This window comes from Narcine bancroftii, chromosome 7 (assembly GCF_036971445.1).
Source record: "Narcine bancroftii isolate sNarBan1 chromosome 7, sNarBan1.hap1, whole genome shotgun sequence".
NCBI classification, from domain to species: Eukaryota; Metazoa; Chordata; class Chondrichthyes; order Torpediniformes; family Narcinidae; genus Narcine; species Narcine bancroftii.
Genome location: NC_091475.1, coordinates 168,236,940 through 168,251,507, shown reverse-complemented (window position 1 = coordinate 168,251,507; position 14,568 = coordinate 168,236,940). Strand labels below are relative to the sequence as shown.

The following is a 14,568-nucleotide window of genomic DNA, read 5'->3' as shown; positions in this document are numbered from 1 at the left end:
CTGCAGAAATGGAGGACGCTGTGGAGGGAGAGTCTACTGAGTTGGTGTGAGTGGAATGCAGAAATAGGAAGGGAACAATCATTGTATTGGGGGTAGACTATAGGTCCCCAAATACCCCTCAGGACACTGAGGAACAGATAAATGGGAAGATTTTTGGAATGGTGCAGAAATTACAGGTTGTTGTTTTTAGGAGACTTAAACTTCCAAAATATTGACTGGCACCTCCTTACTGCAGGAGGAATTGAAGGACTAGATGTCATCTTGTCGCTTAACTCCATCCTGGCCCGTCTGGAAAATGACGCCTCATATGGCAGGCTGCTCTTCATTAACTTCAGTTTGGGGTTTAATATGATCATTCCCCAGAGGCTGGTGGAGAAGTTGTCCTCACTGGGACTCGACCACACTTTCTGCAATTGGATCCTGGACTTCCTAAGTCTGTCCAGGTCAGGAGCAGAATATTGAGCACCATGACGCTGAGCAATGCCACACCTCATGTGTCATGATACTGACCCATGACTGCAGGAGAAGCAGGAATGACCACTGTCCACTACACATCAACAACTCTATAGTAGGGAGAGTGGAGAGTACCAAGTTCCTTGGAGTTCATTTAACTAGTGACCTGTCGAGGACACTCAACATCTGCTCACTTGTCAGGAAGGCACAACAGCAACTACACATCCTGAGAAGACTGAAATGGGCAAGGCTACTGGCTACCATTATGTCCACCTTCTATAGGAGCTCTATCTACAGAGAGCATCTGGCCAGCTGCAATACAGTGTGGTATGGTTGCTACAGAGAAATGGATTGGAGATCAATCCTCAGTACAATAAGAGTGGTAGAGAGGATCACTGGAGTCTCCTTCACCCCCAACAACATGATCTACTGGGATTGTTGAATGAAGAGGACATGCAAAATATTTTGAGGACCCTTCCACCCTGCACACAGCAACTTTTATCTCCTTCCCATCAGGGAAGAGATGTAAGAGTATCAGTGCCAGCACCACTAGGCTGAAGAACAGCTTCTTCCCACGGGCAATGAGAAGACTGAACAACCAAAGGAACTGCTCACACTAAATATCTGAGACTCTCATATGTACAAAGCAATATTTATTTATTTATTTTAATAGATTATAATTCTTGTCCTGCATATGTTATTATTTGTCTGTAAGTGTATTATGTCTGGTTATGTGTTTGCATGTTTTTGGATCAAGGACCAGAGAATGCTGTTTCATTGGGTTGTACTTGTACAATCAGATAATAATAAATTGAACTTGAATTTGTCAAGTGTGTCTAAGAAGTATCCTGAAACTAGCCAACTAGAGAAGAGGCCATACTTGATCTACTACTGGGTAATTAATTTGGTCAGGTGACAGAATTCTCAGTGGGGGAACATTTTGGAAATAGTGACCACAATTTTCTGAACTATAGCATAGCAACTGACAAGGATGAAAGCCGTCAAAATGGTAAAGTGTTTAATTGGGGAAGGGCAAATTTTGAAGGGATGAGACAGGAGAGAAAATTGGAAATAGATATTCTCAGGAGAAGGCATAGAAGTACTGTCGAGGATGTTTAGGGACCACTGAGACAGAAAAGATGGTAGGAAAAAGGAACCGTGGTTGACAAAACAGGTGAGGCAGCTGGTCAAGAGGAAGATGGAAGCATGCATTAGATGAATGAAGCCAAAATAAAAAGGGCTTATGAGAATTATATGGTAGCCATTAAGGAACTTAAAAAAGGACTTAGAAGAGCTAGAAGGGGAAATGAGAAGCTTTGGCAAGTAGGAGTAAGGAAAATCCTAAGGTGTTCTATGCATATCTGAAGAACAGAGTGAAGGTGGGGCTGCTTAAGGATAGAGGAGGCAACATGTGCCTGGAGGCAGAGGAGTTTGGGGAAGTACTAAATCAGTGGTCTCAACCTTTCTCTTTTCACCCACGTACCATCTTAAGCAACCCTTACTAATCACAGAGCACCTATGGCATAGGGAATACTTAAAGTCGTACGTGAATGAAAGAAAAAGGTTGAGAACTCACTGTCCTAAATTAAAATACTTTGCTTCAGTATTCACCAGAGAAAAGGACTTTGGTCAAGGTGAGGTCAGAATATAACTTTTATGTGCTAGAGATCATGTTGAGATTAAGAAAGAGAAAGTGCTGGATCTTAAAAACATTAGGATTGATAAGTCCCTGGAATCAGATGAGATATACCACAGGTTGCTATGGGAAGGGAAAGAAGAGATTTTTGGGTCTCTGGCAATATTCTTTGCATCCTCATTGGCCACAGGGAATGTTGTGTTCAGTCCTGATCACTTCAATACAGAAAGGATGTGGAAGCTATGGAGAGGGTGCAGATTTACCAGGACGTTGCTTGGAAATATTGGAAAATATGTCTTATGAGGCAAGGTTAGAACTTTTCTCTTTGGAGCGAAGAAGGATGAGATGAGACTTAATAGACCACTACAGCATACTGAGAGGCATAGGTAAGGTAGGCAGTCACACCTTTATCCCAGGGCAGGAGTAGCAAACACCAGAGGACATGTACAAAGACAAGAGAGGAAGGTTAGGGGAGACATCAGGGATAATACTTTTATACAGACATTTATGAGTGCTTAGACAGGAACATGGATGAAAGAAAAATAGAGGGTTATGAGGTAGGGAAGGTTTTTTTAAGGTCTCTATAGTTCAGCTCAACATTGTGGGCCAAAGGGCCTGTACTGAGCTGTAATGTTTTATGTTGAATAAATTCAGTGATTGCAGTGCCTGGAAACAGAACAGTCAATGATGTAAGGAGAGACTTGCAATGTGTTTGAATAATTTTTGTCTGTTGGATTTGTTAGAATTTGTTAGAATTACAAGAATTCACATTTGAATTTTCATTTATTTGTAAACAACAATCTCAATAATTTGCATCTATTTGCTCTGAAAGCTCCAAGTACATTTTTCCTGCATTCATCAAATGTATAGTTTCTGCACAGATGCAACATGAGGCAATGCTGTTGCACTTTTCTCTCCCACCACCATTTAATCTATCTGCCTCATTACCACACATAGCAATGAGCTTCTAACCTTGCACTATTTATGTTAAAGCTGATTTGTGAAAGTAACAAGGAAATCCAATTTTATCAAAATCTCTTAAAGTATTTAAACGTTGGCCTAGAAATTGTTTGGCACTATCCGTGGGTAGTCAGTTTGCAATGAGTCAGCAACTTTTTTTGATGTGGGGGCCCAAGGTAGCCTTCACTACTGAATTGGGCCCTTCACTCTGCAAGCCCCACTATTGTGGCGGGAGTGTGTGATACTTCTGAGATAGGAAGTTGGTATGATAATTTTCAAGGAAAGTGAATGAAGCTTATCAGTGTTTATCAGCTTTGGGCCGGGACTTGCTTGCAAGGCCTCCTATAGAAGCAGCCCTAAATTGCTCTAAGATCATTTGCTATTGGATGAGTGGTAGTCCATGTATTTGTGGCCTCAGTGGTCCCCTCTGCAAATATATCCTTGGCTTCCTGTTTAACAGACTGCAATCAGCAAAAATAAGTAACAACATCTCCTCCACAATCACACTCACCACTGACGTTCCTCAAGGATATGACCTCAGTCCCCTATTATACTCTATCTACATGCATGACTAAATCCCATTCCAATGCTGATGACACCACAGCAGTGGTCCTGCTATCAAATAATGACGAGTCAGAATGCAGGAAGGAGATTTATAGTGGCATAGTGCCAAAATAACAACCTTTCCACCAATGCCAATAAGAAGAAGGAGGTGATCATTGACTTCAGGAGAGGGGGCAGAGACCACACCTCTATCCTTGTGTCCAAATTAATGGTGTGAAGGTGATAGAGCTGACAGCTACAGGCTCTTAGGAATATATATCTCCAATGACCTGACATGGAGCAAGCACATGTATGCTCCAACACCTCTACTTTTTTTTAGAAGTGTAAGAAAGTTTGGTATGTTCCCAGCCCCCCCCCCCCCCCCCCATCTAACCTTCACCACAGGTGCACCATTGAAAGCATTCTTGCCGGATACATCACAGCCTGGTATTGGACTTGCTCTGCTCAAGATCAGAAGTGACAGAGGCTGATGAATGCAGCTCAGAAGATAGCAAAAACTTCCTTCCTGGACTCAAACAACTTCTCCTGCTGTGAGATCCATCACACTCTAAACACAATCTCTTTTCCCTCCTCCCATCAGGGAGAAGTCTTAAGAGGGTGAAGACATTTTCTTCCCTGCAATAATCATGGTAAGGGTGGTAAGAGCAGCTCAGAGCTTCACACAATCTCCCATCTCACTATCAACTCCATCTACGCTTCTTGCTGCCTTGGAAAGCAGCCAAAATATTGAAAAATCCATCCTACCCCAGCCACATTCTCTTCTCCCTTCTCCTATTGGGGAGATGATTGACGAGTGTGTGACTGTGCACCAAAGACAGTTTTTTCCCTGCAACCATCGGTCTCTTGATAGTGATTTTATGTTGGTCTTGCTGTACACTAATTGATCTTTTCGTTATAACACTGCACTCTGTAAAGTGCTCTTGCTCCTCTACCTTGCACTGCTGTCTGTACAGTATATTAAAGCTGACTTGGACTGTTTGCAAAACAAACCCTTCTCACTGTACTGGGTTTAATGTGACAATACACTTGAAACTAAATGTAACTGAGTATTGGGAGAATCAAAAAGCACGATAGCTGTTGGAAAAAACAATGCTCCGTAACTTAGAGGTGAAGGACTTAGGCTCTGTACTTTCTAACCTGTGAGAAGAGAGCATGGACAGAGTGATGGGGGGTCTTTTATCATTTTGGCGACCTTCTAAAGTTAAAGGTTCCATTATTGTCACATAATACTACAGTTAGAATGTAATATACATGAAATTCTTTAACTTTGTCTACCATAAGGAAGACAGAGTCGCCACTTTGTCCAGTGCCCCTCACAGAAATGAGGCTCCAGCGAGGAATGAAGTGCTCTAACCACTGAGCTATTGGAGCTTCATGTAGATGTCATCAATAACCAGGAGATCAGTGTTCTTGATGGACTTGGCCTATTTTGCTACTTTCTGCAATCTTCTGAATTTTTGGACATTCAAGGTTCCAAATGGGTATGAGAAGATATGCCAAAGCGACTCAAGCTCCTTAGAAAATAGAAGTGTGATGTGCTTTTTTTCATGGTTGACTTGTAATTGTGTTACGCGTTGGCATTCACAAAAACATGACACAATGTGATTTAATTTCTAACCCATAGTCCATTGTGTTTAAAACAGAGTTAACATATTAACATAATTAAATAATTAATGAGAAGGAACAAGAGAATCTTGTTAATGCACATTTAGATATTGTTCTTAAAAGACAACTTATTGGATATAATGGCGAAACAGTACAATGAAATAGTTGGCCTTTGCAAAGGATTGCTAGTGCCAAGAAGATGACAAAGTTGCCATGACTTGATATGCGGTGCAGAGAGGAGCTTCCGCTCTATATAAAGTCATTTTTTTGACTCTTATAGCATGGAGATGATAACAGCAGAGAGCAGTACGACTGACCTATTAAAATCAAGACTGGCTTGGATCTAATCCATTGCTGAATATCATCACAAGATTAACTTTAATCTCACTTGGAAACCAAACTGAAAATGTTCACTGTGCAATCTTTTTGCAGAGCAGGGCAATTCCACTGGGCTACTGCCCAACATTTATTTCTCAATCAGGTATGTAAAACCAAATGGCTGGTCATTTGTTCTTTTGCAGTTTGTGTCCTCTTGCTGTGTGAGGAAATTTCTTACCTTAAAAAGGAACTACATTTAATTAGCAATGAATTTGCTGTGAATTACAAAATGCTTGTAATGTGCTGATGTTGTGAATAGGATTAGAAATCTTTCTCCTGAAAGGACATCTTTGCTTTGAAGATTGTAGATGTTTGTATGGGTCAGCCAAAGTCCAAAGACACATTTTGCCTTGTTTCCAGCATGTTCTGGATCATAGCCACACTGTATGCTTTACCAGCATTACCACGCTTCTTCCCTCCCCACTAATCATTCACACACTTACCTGAGCTCATTTATTGCATCTTTGTTTGCTCTATTATTATCCCAAATGCTATTTAATCTCTCCTCCCTTCCTCATTGAAAGACCTTCCCCTTGATTTTCCCCAACTGTGCTTAATTCTGCTTCTGTGAACTTGATTTTCTTTAGTTCTTACAAAAGTTATTAAATCCATTTCTCTTTTGACAGAAGCCAAATAACCTGATAGTGTTTCCTGCATTTTCTGTTTATTTGTTGTGTTTAGTTGCAATATTTGATTCATAAAATTAACACATTTAATATTTAAAAATAATCAAAAAACTTCATGCAAGAAGAAACCATTTCTCAATTATAAGCAAAAACACCATTAAGATGCTTTTAAAATCAGCTTTCCAGGAATATAATACATTTTTACTTCAGTCCAGCTGTCATGTGACTGGACGGTACATTTTATAAAAATGCAGACATCACTTTGAGTTTATACTCAAGGTGAACAAAGAACTGTGTGTGCGACTTTGCATGCATACAAAATAAATGCAATTCATGAAAAAATAAATAGAGCTTTATTGGAAGATTGAAAGCCAAATCACACACCATCCTAAATGAAGCCCTGAATGGATTTCAGTGTGAGTTACTGCAAAAAATAACCAAATTTGGTTTAAGTTGGATAATTCAGATTTAGCCTCTCCCTTTTACAAAACAAACTGGCAACATACCGGAACAGAAAAATAAAATAACCATCACACATGTACACTATATTTCTATTTTTTATCAAGTACAACATTTCCTATTGTATTTAATGGGTGAATCTGATTAAAGTTAAACCCACCTGGACAAAACTTTGATTGGGAGAATGTTTTACATAATATCTATAATAGCAGATAGAAGCTTCCCATACTTATTAGTCTCTTGAAAGATGGGCTATCTTCTTGCTGATCATGGATTCTATGATTCCAATCATTTAGAATATAATGTGGTTTACAAATAGTCCCAATACTTTAATGGGTTTCAAATGTGAGCTGTAGATTCCTCCTTGCCCTCTCACAGTTGCCACTTGTAATATTTTGGGAAGGAGAACCTTAGATAGTTAACGCATTGTGTTTTTTATGAAATTCCATGAGATGTTTGCTGAGTCAGGTGCTATCACAAAATGCAAGTAAAACAGGAAGTATTACAGCTGTGGTCAGGAAGGACAGTCCAGAGTGCTCATCTCTGAGGCTATATGAGTAGAGCTGAGGAACAGGAAAGGTATGATGACACTCATGGGGTTGTATTATAGACTGCCCAATAGTCAACAATAATTGGAGTAGCAAATCTGTAGAGAGATAGGAGAAAGCTAAAGGAAACATAATGTTGTGATAGGGGATTTTAATTTTTTGCATATTGACTGGGACTCCCATACTATAAAAGGGAAGGATAGCTTGGAGTTTGTCAAATGTATTCAGGAAAGTTTTCTAAATTAATATATAGAGGTACCAACTAGAGTGAATGCAATACTTGGTCTCCTTTTAGGGAATGAGACAGGACAGGTGACAGAAGTATGTGCAGGGGAACATTTTGGGTCCAGTGACCATAATTTCAGTAGATTCAAGTTAATTATGGAGAAGGGCCTTGGATTGAGATTCTAAATTGGAGAAAGGCCAATTTTGAGGAAATGAAAAAGGATCTAGATGTGAGAGGTAAGTGAAGGACTTTCAGAGAGGACAGAGTTTATGTTCCAGTCAGAATTAAAGGCAAGATTAACAGTCATAGTGAACCTTGGTTTTTGAGGGATATTGCTGAGCTGGGTTCTTAAGAAGAGAGAGGTGTATAGCAGTATAGCAACATGGAACAAATGAGGTACTTGAGGAGCATAGAATATACACAAAAAACTTCAAGAAAGAAATCAGAAAGCATAAAAAAAGAGGTTGCTTTGATAGACATTGTGAAGGAAAATCCTAAGGGTTTCTACATGTATATTAAGAGCAAAAGGATAGTAAGGGACAAAATTGGTACCCTTGAATATCAGAGTGGTTGGCTTTGAATGGAGCCAAAAGAGATGGGGAAGATCTTGAATGTTTTTTTTTTCCATCAGTATTCACTAAAGAAACAGGAACAGAGTTGTGGAAAGTAAGGAAAACAAGCAATGAGGTTATGGAACCTACTCTATACAGGTTAAAGAGGAGGAAGTGCTTGCTGTCTTAAAGTGAATAAGGGTGGATAAATCTCCAGGGCCTGGCAAGATATTCCCTTGGACCTTGAGGGAGGCTTGTAGGGGTTTTAGCAGAAATATTTAAAATGCCTTTAGCCATGGATGAGATGCTGGAGGATTGGAGGGTAGCACACATTGCTCCGTTGTTTAAAAACTGCTCTGGAAATTATAGTCCAGTGAGCCTGACGTCAGTAGTAGGTAAATTATTGGAAGGTGTTCTAAGAGATTGGATATACAATTATATGGATAGCCAGAAACTGATTAAGGATAGTCAACATGGCTTTGTACATGGCAGGTCATGTTTAACCAATATTATAGAATTTTTAAAAAGGCTACCAGGAAAGTAGATGAATGAAAGCCTGTGGATGTTGTCTACATGGACTTTAGTAAGGTGAATTAGATTTGACAATGGCTGGACAGGAGAAGCCAGAGATTAGTGGTGGATGATTGCTTCTCAGACTGGAGGCCTGTGCCTAGTGGTGTACCTCGGATCGGTGCAGGGATCATTGTTGTTTGTCATCTATATTAATGATCTGAATGAAAATGTGGTAAATTGGATCAGCAAGTTTGCAGATGACACTAAGATTGGAGGTGTTGTGGACAGTGAAGTAGACTTTCAAAGCTTGCAGAGAGATTGGGACCAGCTGCAAAAATGGACTGAAAAATGGCAGATGAAATTTTATGCAGACAAATGTGAGGTGTTTCAATTTGAAAGAACAAACCAAGAAAGCACATTCACAGTTAATGGCAGGACACTGAGGAGTGTGGTAGAATAGAAGGACCTGGGAATACAGATACATAATTCGCTGAAAGAGGCATTACTGGTGAATAGAGTTGTAAAGAGAGCTTTTGGCATTTTGGCCTTCATAAATCAAAGCATTGAGTATAAGAGCCAGGATGTTATGATAAAGTTGTATGACATTGTTGAGGCTAAATTTGGAGTACTGTGTGCAGTTTTGGACATCTAACTACAGGAAAAATATTAATAAGTTAGTAAGAGTTCAGAGAACATTTTACTAAGATATTGTCTGGTTGCAGGGAAAGGATAAACAGGCTAGGACATGATTCTCTGGAGCATAGAAGAATGAGGGGAGATTTGATAGAGGTATTTAAAATTATGAGGGGGATAGATAGAATAAATGTAGATAGGCTTTTTCCATTGAGGATAGATGAGATACAAACCAGAGGACATGGGTTAAGAGCAAAAGTGGAAAAGTTTAAGGGGAATATGAGGGGCAACTTCTTCACAAAGAGAGTGGTGGAAGTGTGGAATGAGCTGCCAGCTGAAGCTGGTGAATCAATTTTAACATTTAAGAAGAATTTGGACAAGTACATGGATGGGTGCATGTCAGTGACGCTAGGCAAAAAAATGGTTCAGCACAGACTAGAAGGGCTGAAGGGGCCTGTTGACGTGCAGAATTATAGTGGTTTTTTTTCTTTTCAATATGTAGCGGGTGGGGGGGGGGGGTAAACGTGCTTGCCTGTTCTTATGCTGGAGATAGATTTATAGATCAGTACGAGCTATACTATGGAGCATTTTCAGCTACACGGTCATGTGTAAATTGAATGGGCACTTTTGATTTTTACAACTTGGATTAAATTTTAGTTGAATGTTATCACATACTCAATGAAAACATGGAAAGTGCAGAGAGAGTTCAAGCTTTACACGCTGGATTCACAATGACAGGCCACACATAACTGTAAAAACACAATGCTGGAGAAACTCAACAGATCAAACAGCAAAGATAAAGATAAAGACTTGAGGCCTTTACCCAGGCAAGGGAAGCCCAGAGCTATGAGATCGCATGATATTATGCAGATCCTGACTCTACTCTAACCAGCTTATGTTGGTCCCAGCAGAGAATGCAGTGCTGAGGTCCAATATCTTCAGAAAAGGAGTTAGAAACATTTGGTAGTTTTACTTCGACGAGATTTCTGAAGGAATCAAGAGAAAAAGAGTGCTCTGTGAGAACAATTTACACTTGAAGCCAAAGGCATATCACCCAAACCCTAGGTCTGTGACCATGAGGATTGGCAAGAACATCTCCTCCACAATCACCATTGGTACCGGAGCACCAGAGGGCTGCGTTCTTAGTCCCCTGCTCTACTCACTTTACACCTATAAATGTGTGGCTCAGTACAACAATAACTCCATTGACAAATATGGGTTGTATAAAGAAAGGTGATGAGTCAGCATACAGGAGGGTGATTGAGAACTTGGCTGAATGGTGCACCAACAACAACCTTGCACTTAATGTCACCAAAACTAAGGAGCTGTTGTTGACTTCAGGAAAGGAATGCTAGAGGTATACAATTCAGTGACTATTGGGGGATCAGAGGTGGAGAGGTTGAAAAAATTTAAGTTCTTGGGAGTCACTATATCGGAGGATATTTCCCGGACCCAACACACTACTAGCATTGTGAAGAAAGCACTCTACTTCCTCAGAAGTTTGTGCAGGTTTGGTATGAGACCAGAAATCCTGGCAATTTTTTACAGATGTGTGGTGGAAAGGGTGCTGACCAGCTGAATTACAGCCTGGTATGGAGAGTGTAAAGCCCTCCAAAAGGTAGTGGACACAGCCTAGGACATCATAGGCAAAACCATCCCTACTATCAAGAACATTGAAAGGAACGCTGCCATCAGAGAGCCGCAGCAATCAAGGATTCATACCACCCAGCTCTGTTCTTGCTGCTGCCATGAGGAAAAATGCCTAGGTACCACAAGGCTCACACCAATAGTTTCAGGAACGGCTGCTACCCCACCACCATCAGACTCCTCAACAACAAGTGATATCAGGGACTCTTACTTGAGGACTTTATTGTTTATTTTATTCTCTCTATATTGCACAGTTGGTTTATTTATATTTGTTATCAGTTTACAGTTCTTTATTTGTTTACATGTATATGCGGTGTACAGTTTCTTTTGCACTACCAATAAGTGGTGATTCTGCCTGATCTACAGAAAAGGAATCTCAGGGTGGTATGTGATGTCATGTATGTACTCTGACAATAAATCTGAAATCTGAAAATTGATCTCTCAAGTGACTACTCCCATGTGTCCATGGCTGTATCTTTTGCCTTGCAGGCCTAATTCTTACCTACTTGTCTGGTATAACTGATGTAAGTGTCTGTAGACTATCCTATTTAACTACCTGATATAGGTGATCCTTTAGGTCAGGAATTGTGCTGGATCTATTTGAATAAGATAAAATTACCTGGATCTCACCCCTATCAGCTTTTTTTTCGCAATTTAAGAATGTTGTTTCAGATGACCTATGTTTCAACCCTGCCAATAAAAAGTTAAAAACTCAAAAGTAATTTAACTTCAACTCTATTAAAAGAGTTGGTCCCCTTCAATGTAATAAATTCCTATGTCTCACATTCAGTAAGAATCTAGATTAGTGCAAGTCATCCATTATTGTGTTATAATCCATTTGATAAATATTGTCCTAGAAATTTTTATTTAAAATTTTTATTTAAAAAAAACAATAAGAAAGCAATGCACCATGCAATCAGTTCTGATTTGGGCACATTTTCCCAGCTGTGAGATTCTGCTCAGTATAAGTGTTGTGTACATTGGTATATGTCTTACAGGAACAAACCTGACATGTACTCTTCTTTCCTATTCCTTCTCTGAGGAGAGTTGGGGTGGGGGTGGGAGGGATGCAGGGAGAATATATGGAAGGATAAATCAGGGGTAGGACATGGATATAGGGTGAAGAGTAGTGTGATGGAAAGAGATTTCCAGGGTGGAGATGGTGGACATGGAAGTGGTGAGGGAGATAAATAGATATGAGAAATTGTTGCTGCAAATGTTTGGGAAGGTTTCCCAGACATTCTGTAATTTCCCAGACTACTATATGAAGATACTATCTTGAAGTGTATCATACTTGATATCTGTGAAGAGATATTTGCCTTCCCTACAAAATAGAAGCAGGTCTTTTTCTTGGTGGATGACCATGAGTTCTTGGATTGGATGCTTCACCTTTTCTTAAATGAAAAGAAACACCTCTAAAGGAACATGAAGGCAGAGGTCCAGCATACCTAATGAGCTAAAGAACCAATGGTGGATGGACAAAGTGCAAAAAGCTCAGCAACTCTCTAAAAGTTATGATGTATGCAGGGAGTTCACCTGTTCTGTAGAAACTATTTAAACACTCAAGGTCCATCCCACTGAGTGCTTTATGCAAGATTGAATTTATCGGGACTAAAAGGCGGTCAGTGTTTACTGAGTGGAAAGAGTCATGACTGTCCCTTGTGTTTGGACGCTGACAGTTATGGTTCTCAGCTGGACATTCTGCAAATTAAAATTCTTGGGAACTGCTAAACAGTTCAGCATTCTGTACTGTATCCTTATTCAGTCAATGTGATGTAGTTGATGCTCACTAGGTCTTGGTAAATTTATGTATGTGTGCTGCCTGCTCCAAAACACAGGAAGTAGATTCAATAAGCTTCTGAAGGAACTTAGGAGGTCCAACAGCATCCATGATAGAAATGGTCTGCTCATGTTTTAGATTGGGACCCTTTATTTAGACTAATGTAGAAAGAAAGTAATGTTACAACACATACACACGTTGAATATCACCTCTTTTATATATAATGAGGGAACACAATATTTCCTCTTTTTTACTTTAGTCTCAATGAAGAGTTCGATGACTGATCCTTTCTACCCATAGATGTGGTCAGGCCTGTTGAGTTCCCCTGGCAACTCATTGTTTGCTCAAAATTCCAGCATCTGCAATCTTTATGCTTCTCAGGAGATAAATTCAGTTTTCCTGAATGTAGAGCCTCCATGTTCTTCCTCACACAGGATCAGTGAACTTGCAACAAAATTCAGCATCCCTCACAGTGATTCTAGTGCTACTGTCCATTTTAATTAATTTATAGGATGTGACATTGATAGTATTTTTACACATCAATAAATTGAAAATATGAAATAAAATATAGCATGCTGTTAACACTCAGTTGTCCAAGCAGCATCTGAAAATTACCCCTGAGAAGATAGTGGTGAGTTGTTTCTTGAACCTCCACAATTGAACTGGTAAATCGTAGTAGGGATGGAGTGATTGAATATTTGTGGCGGTGGATGCCAGCGATGATGTTGAGCCTCTTGAGTGATGATGTAATGAAACCCATCCAGCACCTATTTCTGGAGAGAATTCCATTATATTCCAGACATGCCTTGAAGTTTTCTTTTCAACTAAAATATTGTTTATTCATAATATTTGCAAATATATAATCAATTCATATATTGCTGTTCAAAAAACAGATTATATTAAATCTGCAAAGGATGTGGCTCACCTAAGGAGCCTCACTTCCATTTCTAAGATTAACTGTACATTAAGATACCATATGTTACTCACTTGACAACCAACTGTTGAGAGCTTTATTTTACAAGTTCCAGAGTGCAGTGGCAGCAAGACCTCAAATCATGGTTTTTACCAAGGAACCTTTGCAATGGCTGTGCCACTTTTATGCTTCCTTTCCTCGCGGTTCTGGACAATATTTAATCATGAATGCCATCTTGCACTGGAAGTCCACAAAATTTTGGGCAGATCTAAGGGAATTAAAAATTAAGGGATCACTGAGTTAATGATCTCCCAGCAATGGTTGTTATTAATCCCAATGTGCCTCCCCAGGAATATCCATGGAACTTGACTTCTGTATTACCAACTGCTTGGACTAAACTTGAGAAGGACCACCTTATGTTTCTGCTGATATTCTAGGTGTGGAAGTAGGATCTGATGAAAGCCTTTCCTCACCACCAGCCAGAAACTGTCTTGGTGCTTGTTTGAAATGAGTCAATCTCCATTATATTAGTGATGATCATTTTAAAGGGTACTGGTCTACTTTGTATGATCATTCACTTAGAGAATCTCGGCCTCACCAAAAAGCCAACGTACATTGCACATCGCTAACTCTCCATGAGAATGTGATGGTGAGCTATGTTCTAGAATTGCTGTTGTCTTTCTGGTGAGGATACACCCAGGGTGCTGAAGTGGGCTTTTTCCCCCTTGAGGCACAATGTGCCATATTCTGTATAGTAGGCTAAATCCTGAAGGCATGAGCATTGACATCTAAATTTAGATAAGTCCCCTCTTCAATCTGATTCTACAGTTTCCACCTGTCCTTCACTTATTCTTTCTCTCATTTTTGTCAACCCCAACTCATGGCCTCCACCCTTACCTCTCTCCATCCCTCCTACCTCTTGTCCAATATCCTGTCACATCTTGGCCCTGCACCCTTTTGTATGCTTGCAATCTCTCATCTCCACTTTTGTCACAAAAAGGCTTGCTGAGTCCTTCCCTCTGGGCTTTTTTTTCCTGCTGCTAAATATTGGGATCTTTATATGAGTGGAGGACATC

General features: G+C 39.9%; 1 protein-coding gene and 1 long non-coding RNA gene across 13 annotated transcripts in view; one reads left to right on the top strand and one right to left on the bottom strand.

Moving 5' to 3' along the window:
* pdgfd (platelet derived growth factor d) overlaps positions 1-14,568 on the top strand; it is a 365,062-nt gene that overhangs the window by 210,591 nt on the left and 139,903 nt on the right. The gene's annotated exons all lie outside the window — the stretch shown is intronic.
* LOC138739352 (uncharacterized) overlaps positions 1-14,568 on the bottom strand; it is a 188,564-nt gene that overhangs the window by 122,115 nt on the left and 51,881 nt on the right. For 2 of the 6 annotated variants that reach the window (XR_011342198.1, XR_011342195.1), the window contains 2 exons: positions 13,567-13,760; positions 13,056-13,352 (listed from right to left, as the gene is read on the bottom strand). The exons of the other annotated variants lie outside the window; for them this stretch is intronic. This is a non-coding gene — a long non-coding RNA (uncharacterized lncRNA). Of the gene's footprint in view, positions 1-13,055; positions 13,353-13,566; positions 13,761-14,568 lie in introns of those variants that run through there. 6 annotated transcript variants of the gene reach the window in all.